Source organism: Arachis hypogaea, chromosome 12 (assembly GCF_003086295.3).
Source record: "Arachis hypogaea cultivar Tifrunner chromosome 12, arahy.Tifrunner.gnm2.J5K5, whole genome shotgun sequence".
NCBI classification, from domain to species: domain Eukaryota; kingdom Viridiplantae; phylum Streptophyta; class Magnoliopsida; order Fabales; family Fabaceae; genus Arachis; species Arachis hypogaea.
The window spans coordinates 94241031-94253029 of record NC_092047.1 but is presented as its reverse complement, the minus strand read 5'-3'; the positions used below and the strand labels follow the sequence as shown (position 1 = coordinate 94253029).

The 11999-nt window shown below is 38.2% G+C and overlaps 1 non-coding gene across 1 annotated transcript; it reads right to left on the bottom strand.

Annotated features, from left to right (window-relative positions):
• Positions 1 to 2888: 2888 nt before the first annotated feature.
• LOC112731521 (small nucleolar RNA R71) lies at positions 2889 to 2996 on the bottom strand. The gene has a single exon (XR_003167295.1). It is a non-coding gene; the product is annotated as a small nucleolar RNA R71 (small nucleolar RNA).
• Positions 2997 to 11999: the final 9003 nt, after the last annotated feature.

The following is an 11999-nucleotide window of genomic DNA, read 5'->3' as shown; positions in this document are numbered from 1 at the left end:
CACTGACAACGGTGATGCCCTTGCATACAGCCAGCCATGGAAAGAAGTAAGACAGATTGGATGAAGATAGCAGGAAAGCAGAGGTTCAGAGGAACAAAAAGCAACTCCATTCGCTTATCTGAAATTCCTACCAATGAATTACATAAGTATCTCTATCCCTATTTTATTATATCATATTCGAAAACACCATTATCACTTTATATCTGCCTGACTGAGATTTACAAGGTGACCATAGCTTGCTTTATACCAACAATCTCCGTGGGATTCGACCCTTACTCAGGTAAGGTATTACTTGGACGACCCAGTGCACTTGCTGGTTAGTTGTATCGAAGTTGTGACAATTATGTATTGAGATCAGAGCACCAAGTTGCTCACGTTGCCGGGGATTGTTTGAGCCTGGACATCACAATTTCGTGCACCAAGTTTTTGGCGCCGTTGCCGGGGATTGTTTGAGTTTGGACAACTGACGGCTCATCTTGTTGCTCAGATTAGGTAATTTTCTTTTCGTTTTGTTTTCAAAAATTTTTCAAAAATAATTTCTAAAATTTTCTCATCTGTTTTCGAAAAAAGAAAAAAAATATTTTCAAAAATCTCTCATATGTTTTCGAAAAAAAAAAATAAATAAAAAATGTTTTCAAAATTTTTCTTCAAAATTTTTAAGAATGAATTCTAGTGTTTCATAAAGCATGTTGAAGCCTGGCTGGCTGTAAAGCCATGTCTATTCCTTTGGGAATGAGTATGTCAGGCATGTCATGTCTGAATTACATGCTAAAGCTTGGCTGGCCATTGGCCATGTCTAGTGTTTTGGACTGGAGCTTTCATTGAAAGCTTGGCTGGCTAGTGAGCTATGTCTAATTCCTGGACTGAAGCTTTAGACTAAGAATGCAAGATTCCTGGAATTCATATTAAAAATTTTGGAATCCTTATTTTTCTTTTTTTAATTATTTTTTCGAAAAAAAATCCAAAAAATTTAGAAAATCATAAAAATCAAAAATATTTTGTGTTTCTTGTTTGAGTCTTGAGTCACATTATAAGTTTGGTGTCACTTGCATATGCATCTTGCATTTTTTTCGAAAATATCATGCATTCATAGGGTTCTTCATGATCTTCAAGTTGTTCTTGGTAAGTCTTCTTGTTTGATCTTGATGATTTTTTGTTTTGTGTCTTTTCATGTTTATCATATGCATTCTTGAATTCTTAGTGTCTAAGCATTAAAGAATTCTAAGTTTGGTGTCTTGCATGTTTTCTTTGCATTAAAAATTTTTCAAAATTGTGTCTTGATGTTCATCATGACATTCATAGTGTTCTTGGTGTTCATCTTGACATTCATAGCATTCTTGCATGCATTCATTGTTTTGATCTAAAAATTTCATGCATTGCATCCTCTTAGTGTTTTTCTCTTGCATCATAAAAATTCAAAAATAAAAAAAAAATATCTTGCCCTTTTTCTCTCATCAAATTCGAAAATTTGAGTTGACTTTTTCAAAAAATTTTAAAATCAAATTGTTTCTTATGAGTCAAATCAAATTTTCAATTTGAAAATCTTATCTTTTTCAAAATCTTTTTCAAAAATCAAATCTTTTTCAAAATTCTTAGTTATTTTCGAAAATTCCAAAAATATTTTTCAAAAATCTTTTTCTTATTTTTATATCAAATTTTCGAAAATAACATAATCAATTAATGTTTTGATTCAAAAATTTGAAGTTTGTTACTTCCTTGTTAAGAAAGATTCAAACTTTAAAATCATATCTTGAGATTTCTTATGAATCAAGTCATTAATTGAGATTTTAAAAATCAAATCTTTTTCAAAATTAGTTTCTAAAATATCTTCTTATCTTATCTTTTTCAAAAATATCTTTTCAAAATATCTTTTCTAACCTCCTAACTTCTTATCTTTTCAAAATTTGTTTCAACTAACTAACTAACTTTTTGTTTGTTTCTTAACTTTTTCAAAACTACCTAACTAACTCTCTCTCTCTCATTTTCGAAAATATCTTCCCTCTTTTTCAAATATTTCTTTTTAATTAACTAATTATTTTTATCTTTTATTTTTGATTTCAAAAATTTTCGAAAATTACTAACATTTTTTCAAAAACCATTTTTCAAAAATCACTAACTCTTTTTCAAAATAATTTTCGAAAATTATCCCTCCCCCATCTCATTCTATTTATTCATTCATATCCTAACATCTCATCTCACATCTCTTCCATCCGTACAGTTGTGTTTCTTCCTTTACATCACATTCTTTGTCTCCCCCTCTTTTCTTCCACTCACAAAGGGATCCCTATACTGTGGTATAAAGGATCTCTATTATTATTATTATTATTATTTTTCTGTGCCTTCTTCTTTGTCATATGAGCAGGAGCAAGGATAAGAACATTCTTGTGGAAGCAGATCCAGAACCTGAAAGGACTCTGAAGAGAAAATTAAGAGAAGCTAAAATACAACAATCCAGAGATAACCTTTCAGAAATTTTCGAACAGGAAGAGAAGATGGCAGCCGAAAATAATAATAATGTAAGGAAGATGCTTGGTGACTTTACTGCACCTAATTCTAATTTACATGGAAGAAGCATCTCCATTCCTGCCATTGGAGCAAACAACTTTGAGCTGAAACCTTAATTAGTTTCTCTAATGCAGCAGAACTGCAAGTTTCATGGACTTCCATCTGAAGATCCTTTTCAGTTCTTAACTGAATTCTTGCAGATATGTGATACTGTTAAGACTAATGGAGTAGATCCTGAAGTCTACAGGCTCATGCTTTTCCCTTTTGCTGTAAGAGACAGAGCTAGATTATGGTTGGATTCTCAACCTAAAGACAGCCTGAACTCTTGGGATAAGCTGGTCACGGCTTTCTTAGCCAAGTACTTTCCTCCTCAAAAGCTGAGCAAGCTTAGAGCTGATGTTCAAACCTTCAGACAGAAAGAAGATGAATCTCTCTATGAAGCTTGGGAAAGATACAAACAGTTGACCAAAAAGTGTCCTTCTTACATGCTTTCAGAATGGACCATCCTGGATATATTCTATGATGGTTTATCTGAGCTATCAAAGATGTCACTGGACACTTCTGCAGGTGGATCCATTCACCTAAAGAAAACGCCTGCAGAAGCTCAAGAACTCATTGACATGGTTGCTAATAACCAGTTCATGTACACTTCTGAAAGGAATCCTGTGAGCAATGGGACGCCTATGAAGAAGGGAGTTCTTGAGGTTGATACTCTGAATGCCACATTGGCTCAGAATAAAATATTGACTCAGCAAGTCAATATGATCTCTCAGAGTCTGCATGGAATGCAAGCTGCATCCAACAGTACTCAAGAGGCTTCTTCTGAAGAAGAAGCTTATGATCCTGAGAACCCTGCAATAGCAGAGGTAAATTACTTAGGTGAACCTTATGGAAACACCTATAACTCAACATGGAGAAATCATCCAAATTTCTCATGGAAGGATCAAAAGCCTCAACAAGGCTTTAATAATGGTGGAAGAAACAGGTTTAGCAATAGCAAGCCTTTTCCATCATCAACTCAGCAACAGACAGAGAACTCTGAACAAAATGCTTCTAATTTAGCAAATCTAGTCTCTGATCTATCTAAGGCCACTGTAAGTTTCATGAATGAAACAAGGTCTTCCATTAGAAATCTGGAAGCACAAGTGGGCCAGCTGAGTAAAAGGATCACTGAAATCCCTCCTAGTACTCTCCCAAGCAATACAGAAGAGAACCCAAAAGGAGAGTGCAAGGCCATTGACATAAGCGCCATGGCCGAACCTCTGAGGAGAGGAGAGGACGTGAATCCCAAGGAGGAGGACCTCCTGGGACGTCCAGTGATCAATAAGGAGCTTCCCTCTGAGGAACCAAAGGACTCTGAGGCTCATCTAGAGACCATAGAGATTCCATTGAACCTCCTTATGCCCTTCATGAGCTCTGATGAGTATTCCTCTTCTGAAGAGAATGAGGATGTCACTGAAGAGCAAACTGCCAAGTTTCTTGGTGCAATCATGAAGCTGAATGCCAAGTTATTTGGCATTGATACTTGGGAAGTTGAACCTCCCTTGTTCATCAATGAACTAAGTGATCTGGATCAACTGACATTGCCTCAGAAGAGACAGGATCCTGGAAAGTTCATAATACCCTGTACCATAGGCACCATGATCTTTAAGGCTCTGTGTGACCTTGGTTCAGGAATAAACCTCATGCCCCTCTCTGTAATAGAGAAACTGGGAATCTATGGGGTGCAAGCTGCTAAAATCTCGCTAGAGATGGCAGACAGCTCAAGAAGACAGGCTTATGGACAAGTAGAAGATGTATTAGTAAAGGTTGAGGGCCTTTACATACCTACTGATTTCATAGTCCTGGATACTGGAAAGGAAGAGGATGAATCCATCATCCTAGGAAGACCTTTCCTGGCCACAGCAAGAGCTGTGATTGATGTTGACAGAGGTGAAATAGTCCTTCAATGGAATGAGAACTCCCTTGTATTCAAAACTCAAGGATCTCCCTCTGCAACCATAGAGAGGAAGCTTGAAAAGCTTCTCTCAAAGCAGAGTCAACCAGAGCCCCCACAGTCAAACTCTAAGTTTGGTGTTGGGAGGCCACAACTAAACTCTAAGTTTGGTGTTGAACTCCCATATCCAAACTCTAAGTTTGGTGTTGGAGAGTTTCAACAAAGCTCTGCACATCTGTGAGGCTCCATGAGAGCCCACTGTCAAGCTATTGACATTAAAGAAGCGCTTGTTGGGAGGCAACCCAATGTTTATCTAATTCTTATTTTTATTATTTTTCATGTTTTCTTAGGTTCATGATCATGTGGAGTCACAAAATAAATATAAAAATTGAAAACGGAATAAAAAACAGCAGAAGAAAAATCACACCCTGGAGGAGCATCTGTTTGGCGTTCAGCGCCAGAACAGAGCATGGTTCTGGCGCTGAACGCCCAAAATGGGCAGCTTCTGGGCACTGAACGCCAGAACAGGCATGGTTCTGGCGTTCAACGCCAGAAATGGCACACAAATGGGCGTTGAACGCCCAAAATGGCCACCAACCTGGCGCTGAACGCCCAGAGTTGTGTACAAAGGCATTTTTACATGCCTAATGGGTGCAGGGATGTAAATCCTTGAACACCTCAGGATCTGTGGACCCCACAGGATCCACTCAGGATCTGTGGACCCCACAGGATCCCCACCTACCTCCACTCACTTCTTCTCACCCCTCTTTCACACAACCCCATAAACACTCTTCCCCAAAAACCCTTCACCAATCACCTCAATCTCTCTTCCCCATCACCTCTTCACCACTCACATCCATCCACTCTTCCCCATAAACCTACCTCATAAACTCCACCTACCTTCAAAATTCAAAACCAATTTCCCACCCAAACCCACCCATATGGCCGAAACCTTCCCCCCTTCCCTTCCTATATAAAGCCCTCCATTCTTCATCAAATTCACACAACACACCCCCTCTACACTCCTCTTGGTCGAAACCACATCTCCCTCTCCCTCTCCATATTTCTTCTTCTTCTTCTTCTATTCTTTTGTTTATTGCTCGAGGGCGAGCAATATTCTAAGTTTGGTGTGGTAAAAGCATAAGCTTTTTGTTTTTCCATTACCATTGATGGCACCTAAGACCGGAGAATCCTCTAGAAGAGGGAAAGGGAAGACAAAAGCTTCCACATCCGAGTCATGGGAGATGGAAAGATTCATCTCCAAAGCCCATCAAGACCACTTCTATGATGTTGTGGCCAAGAAGAAGGTGATCCCTGAGGTCCCTTTTAAACTCAAAAGAAATGAGTATCCGGAGATCCGACATGAAATTCAAAGAAGAGGTTGGAAAGTTCTAACAAATCCCATCCAACAAGTCGGCATCCTAATGGTTCAAGAGTTCTATGCCAATGCATGGATCACCAAGAACCATGATCAAAGTAAGAACCCAGATCCAAAGAACTATGTTACAATGGTTCGGGGAAAATACTTAGATTTTAGTCCGGAAAATGTGAGGTTGGCGTTCAACTTGCCATACATGGAAGAGAACGCACGCCCCTACACAAGGAGAGTCAACTTTGATCAAAGGTTGGACCAAGTCCTTATGGACATATGTGTAGAAGGAGCTCAATGGAATATTGACTCCAAAGGCAAGCCGGTTCAACTAAGAAGATTGGACCTCAAGCCTATAGCTAGAGGATGGTTGGAGTTCATTCAATGCTCAATCATTCCCACTAGCAACCGGTCTGAAGTTACTATAGACCGGGCCATCATGATCCATAGCATCATGATTGGAGAAGAGGTGGAAGTTCATGAGATTATACCTCAAGAACTCTACAAGGTGGCTGACAAGTCCTCCACTATGGCAAGGTTAGCCTTTCCTCACCTCATTTGCCACCTATGCAATTCAGCTGGGATTGACATAGAGGGAGATATCCTCATCAAAGAGGACAAGCCCATCACTAAGAAAAAGATGGAACAAGCAAGAGAGCCCAGTCATGGAGCTCAAGAGGCGCAAGAAGCTCACTTCCATGAGATCCCTGAGATGCCTCAAATGCACTTTCCTCCACATAACTATTGGGAGCAAATCAACACCTCCCTAGGAGAATTGAGTTCCAATATGGGACAACTAAGGGTGGAACATCAAGAGCACTCCATCATGCTCCATGAAATAAGAGAAGATCAGAAAGCAATGAGGGAGGAGCAACAAAGACAAGGAAGAGACATAGAAGAGCTCAAGGACATCATTGGTTCCTCAAGAAGAAAACGCCACCATCACTAAGGTGGATTCATTCCTTGTTCTTCTTTCTTCTGTTTTTTGTTTTCTATGTTATGTGCTTATCTATGTTTGTATCTTCACTACATGATCATTAGTAGTTAGTAACTTTGTCTTAAAGATATGAATGTCCTATGAATCCATCACCTCTCTTAAATGAAAAATGTTTTAATTCAAAAGAACAAGAAGTACATGAGTTTCGAATTTATCTTTGAACTTAGTTTAATTATATTGATGTGGTGACAATGCTTCTTGTTTTCTGAATGTATGCTTGAACAGTGCATATGTCTTTTGAAGTTGCTGTTTAAGAATGTTAAATATGTTGGCTCTTGAAAGAATGATGACTAGGAGACATGTTATTTGATAATCTGAAAAATCATAAAAATGATTCTTGAAGCAAGAAAAAGCAGCAAAGAACAAAGCTTGCAGAAAAAAAAAAGAAAAAAAAGAAAAAATAGGCGAAAAAAAAAAAGAGAAAAAGAAAAAGCAAGCAGAAAAAGCCAATAACCCTTAAAACCAAAAGGCAAGGGCAAATAAAAAGGATCCCAAGGCTTTGAGCATCAGTGGATAGGAGGGCCTAAAGGAATAAAATCCTGGTCTAAGCGGCTAAACCAAGCTGTCCCTAACCATGTGCTTGTGGCGTGTAGGTGTCAAGTGAAAACTTGAGACTGAGCGGTTAAAGTCAAGGTCCAAAGCAAAAAAAAGAGTGTGCTTAAGAACCCTGGACACCTCTAATTGGGGACTTTAGCAAAGCTGAGTCACAATCTGAAAAGGTTCACCCAGTTATGTGTCTGTGGCATTTATGTATCCGGTGGTAATACTGGAAAACAAAGTGCTTAGGGCCACGGCCAAGACTCATAAGGAAGCTGTGTTCAAGAATCATCATACTGAACTAGGAGAATCAATAACACTATCTGAACTCTAAGTTCCTATAGATGCCAATCATTCTGAACCTCAATGGATAAAGTGAGATGCCAAAACTATTTAAGAGGCAAAAAGCTATAAGTCCTGCTCATATGATTGGAGCTATGTTTCATTGATAGTTTGGAATTTATAGTATATTCTCTTCTTTTTATCCTATTTGATTTTCAGTTGCTTGGGGACAAGCAACAATTTAAGTTTGGTGTTGTGATGAGCGGATAATTTATACGCTTTTTGACATTGTTTTTAGTATGTTTTTAGTAGGATCTAGTTACTTTTAGGGGTGTTTTCATTAGTTTTTGTGTTAAATTCACATTTCTGGACTTTACTATGAGTTTGTGTGTTTTTCTGTAATTTCAGGTATTTTCTGGCTGAAATTGAGGGACTTGAGCAAAAATCAGATTCAGAGGTTGAAGAAGGACTGCTGATGCTGTTGGATTCTGACCTCCCTGCACTCAAAGTAGATTTTTTGGAGCTACAGAACTCTAAATGGCGCGCTTCCAATTGCGTTGGAAAGTAGACATCCAGGGCTTTCCAGCAATATATAATAGTCCATACTTTGGCCAAGAATTGACGACGTAAACTGGCGTTCAACGCCAGCCTTCTGCCCAAATCTGGCGTCCAGCGCCAGAAAAGGATCCAAAACCAGAGTTGAACGCCCAAACTGGCACAGAAACTGGCGTTCAACTCCACAAATGGCCTCTGCACGTGCTACACTTCAGCTCAGCCCAAACATACACCAAGTGGGCCCAGGAAGTGGATTTATGCATCAATTACTTACTCATGTAAACCCTAGTAGCTAGTTTATTATAAATAGGACCCTTTACTAGTCTTTTTGACCATCTTTTGTCTCAGTTTTAATCTATTGTTCATCTTAGGAGACTATTGATCACGTTTTAGGAGGCTGGCCATCTCGGCCATGCCTGGACCTTCACTTATGTATTTTCAACGGTAGAGTTTCTATACTCCATAGATTAAGGTGTGGAGCTCTGCTGTTCCTCAAAGATTAATGCAAAGTACTACTGTTTTCTATTCAATTCTTCTTATTTCTCTTCTAAGATATCCAGTCACACCCAAGAACGTGATGAAGGTGATGATTATGTGTGACGCTCATCATCCTTCTCCCTTATGAACGCGTGCCTGACAAACACTTCTGTTCTACATGAAATAAGCTAGAATGAGTATCTCTTAGATCTCCTAACCGGAATCTTCGTGGCGTAAGCTAGAATGATGGCGGCATTCAAGAGAATCCGGAAAGTCTAAACCTTGTCTGTGGTATTCCGAGTAGGATTCAATGATTGAATGACTGTGACGAGCTTCAAACTCGCGATTGCTGGGCGTTAGTGACAGACGCAAAAGGAGGGTGAATCCTATTCCAGCATGATCGGGAACCGACAGATGAATAGCCGTGCCGTGACAGGGTGCGTGAGCATATTATTCACTGAGAGGAGGGGATGTAGCCACTGACAACGGTGATGCCCTTGCATACAGCCAGCCATGGAAAGAAGTAAGACAGATTGGATGAAGATAGCAGGAAAGCAGAGGTTCAGAGGAACAAAAAGCAACTCCATTCGCTTATCTGAAATTCCTACCAATGAATTACATAAGTATCTCTATCCCTATTTTATTATATCATATTCAAAAACACCATTATCACTTTATATCTGCCTGACTGAGATTTACAAGGTGACCATAGCTTGCTTCATAACAACAATCTCCGTGGGATTCGACCCTTACTCACGTAAGGTATTACTTGGACGACCCAGTGCACTTGCTGGTTAGTTGTATCGAAGTTGTGACAATTATGTATTGAGATCAGAGCACCAAGTTGCTCACGTTGCCGGGGATTGTTTGAGCCTGGATATCACAATTTCGTGCACAAAGCAACTATGGCATATTATATATCAAATCGAAGCCCGGACGTTAGCTTTCCAACGCAACTAGGACCGTGTCGTTTGGACCTCTATAGCTAAAGTTATAGCTGTTTGAGTGCGAAGAGGTCAGGCTGGACAGCTTAGCAATTTCTCCAACTTCTTGTATTCCTTCCACTTTTGCATGCTTCCTTTCCATCCTCTGAGCCATTCCTGCCCTGTAATCTCTGAAATCACTTAACACACATATCAAGGCATATAATGGTGATAAGAGAGGATTAATATTAGCAATTATAAGTCCAAAGAAGCATATTTTCAATCAAAGCACATAATTAGGAAGGCAAATGTAAAAGCATGCAAATATTATGAATAAGTGGGTAAAGAGTTGATAAAATCCACTCAATTGAGCACAAGATAAACCATAAAATAATGGTTTATCAACCTCCCCACACTTAAAATTAGCATGTCCTCATGCTAAGCTTAAGAGAAGTTATAAAGATGAAGAGGAACGGTAGAATGTATGAAATGCAATCCTATCTATATGGATGCAACTAAATGTGAAATGCTTCTACCTACTTGGTTAAAAGTAAATCAAATCCTCCAAGACAAATACAAACCAATTTTCACTAATTCAAATCATACAATAAAAAGCAAGTAAACTTGTAGGAAGATAGCTCATGAAAGCAGGGAACATAGAATTAAGCACTGAACCCTTACTGGTAGTGTATATCACTCTAACTCTCAAGTGTTTAAGGTTCGATCTCTCAATTCTCTACTAACCTTGCTTTCTAAGGCTTGCTCTTCATCTAACAATCAACATAAATTTAATGCACAGATACACATATCAAGAGGTCTTTTAAGGGTTTCTAATGGGGTTAGGGTGAAGGTAGGATTGTATTTGGTCAAGTGGACTAAAATCTGAATCCTTAATTAACTTAAACTTTCCACCTAACTTTAGACAATCCATGTAATCACAATACAAATTCTAACTATCCATCAACCATGTTTTCTACATTATTCATGCATTCTAATTCTAAGTACCGTACATATGCATTGCTTTCACCACTTACTTTGGGGCATTTTGTCCCCTTTCTCTTATTTGCACTTTTTTTTTCTTTCTCTCTCTCTCTCTCTCTCTTTTTTTTTTATATATTTTTTTTTCTTTTTCTTTTGTTTTTCTCAATGCATATGATTAATTTATTGAATGCATGAACATGTCCTAAACATTTGTTTCACATTTTTAGGAAAAACATACTCATTTCTCAAACCAAATATTTCCAAACCCAATTTCCCACACTTAAATCATAAGCACTCTCACTAGTCTAAGCTAACTAAGGATTCAAATTAGGGACATTATTGTTTTCCGCTTAGAGTTAATGATGTGCTAAAGTAAAGAACAAAGGGGTAAAATAGGCTCAAATTGGTTTGCAAAGGATAATGAAAGGTAAGGCCATATGGGTACGTAAGCTCAGTGAAACAAAGGCCTCAATCATGTAAGTGTATGCATACATCAAATTATGGAAATATATAATTAAGCAAGACAAAGATCACAATTTTAGAGAGAAAAATATACACTAAAATAAAATTTTTGGTTGATAAAATGCAACCAATTCAAATAGGCTCAAAAATCTCACAGGTTTTGTGTGTTCAAGCTCTAAACCATGTTCCAGTGTAATATCTCTTCAAACAAGTGTAACATTAAATTTTATTCAAATTAGTGAAATTCTCTAAAAATAAAGAAAATATTACTTCAACCAAGTGGTAAAATATGCACAAAAAAAAAAAAACAAATATGCAATCAAACATGCAAATGCAACAATGAATAAGGAAAATAAATCATTGGTGTTGAGATAGAGAAGTAACTAACCCATGGAGATCGGTATCGACCTCCGCACAGTTAAAGATTGCACCGTCCTCGATGCATGCTGAGATTTGCAAGTGGACGGGGGTTGTGGTTCCTCAGCTGGGGCTCTTTTTGTTCCTTTCCTTGCCGGTAGTTTGAGAGTAGCTTTGTCTTTACCCTTCTTGGTGGCCATCCTGAAAAGGGAAAAAGAAAGTGACTTTTTAAAGCTAAGGGTTAGAGCAAGGAAGAGAGCGAGAAATGTGGTAATTAATGCACATTAAGATATACTGACATTATCACATGCTCGCGAGTACATGTGAAAAGTCATCAATGGAAAGTAGCTAGTGCATATGATGACAAGCGAATGCAAGGTGTTTATTGGCATGCTGGCAAAGGCATGAGTAGCATAGATCAAGCATTCAATGTCCAAATTAGATTACCAAGTCTTTCAAACTATCAACATGTTCGTAATAACAATTATATTTAATCAATAAAACATGAAAGGGGTTTTGTGAAAAACAAGCATTTATAATAGTAGATTAAAATAAATCTTAAAAATAGTGCACAATGCCATACGGGCGTTTTCACAAACACATAGCGTGCATGGTAAA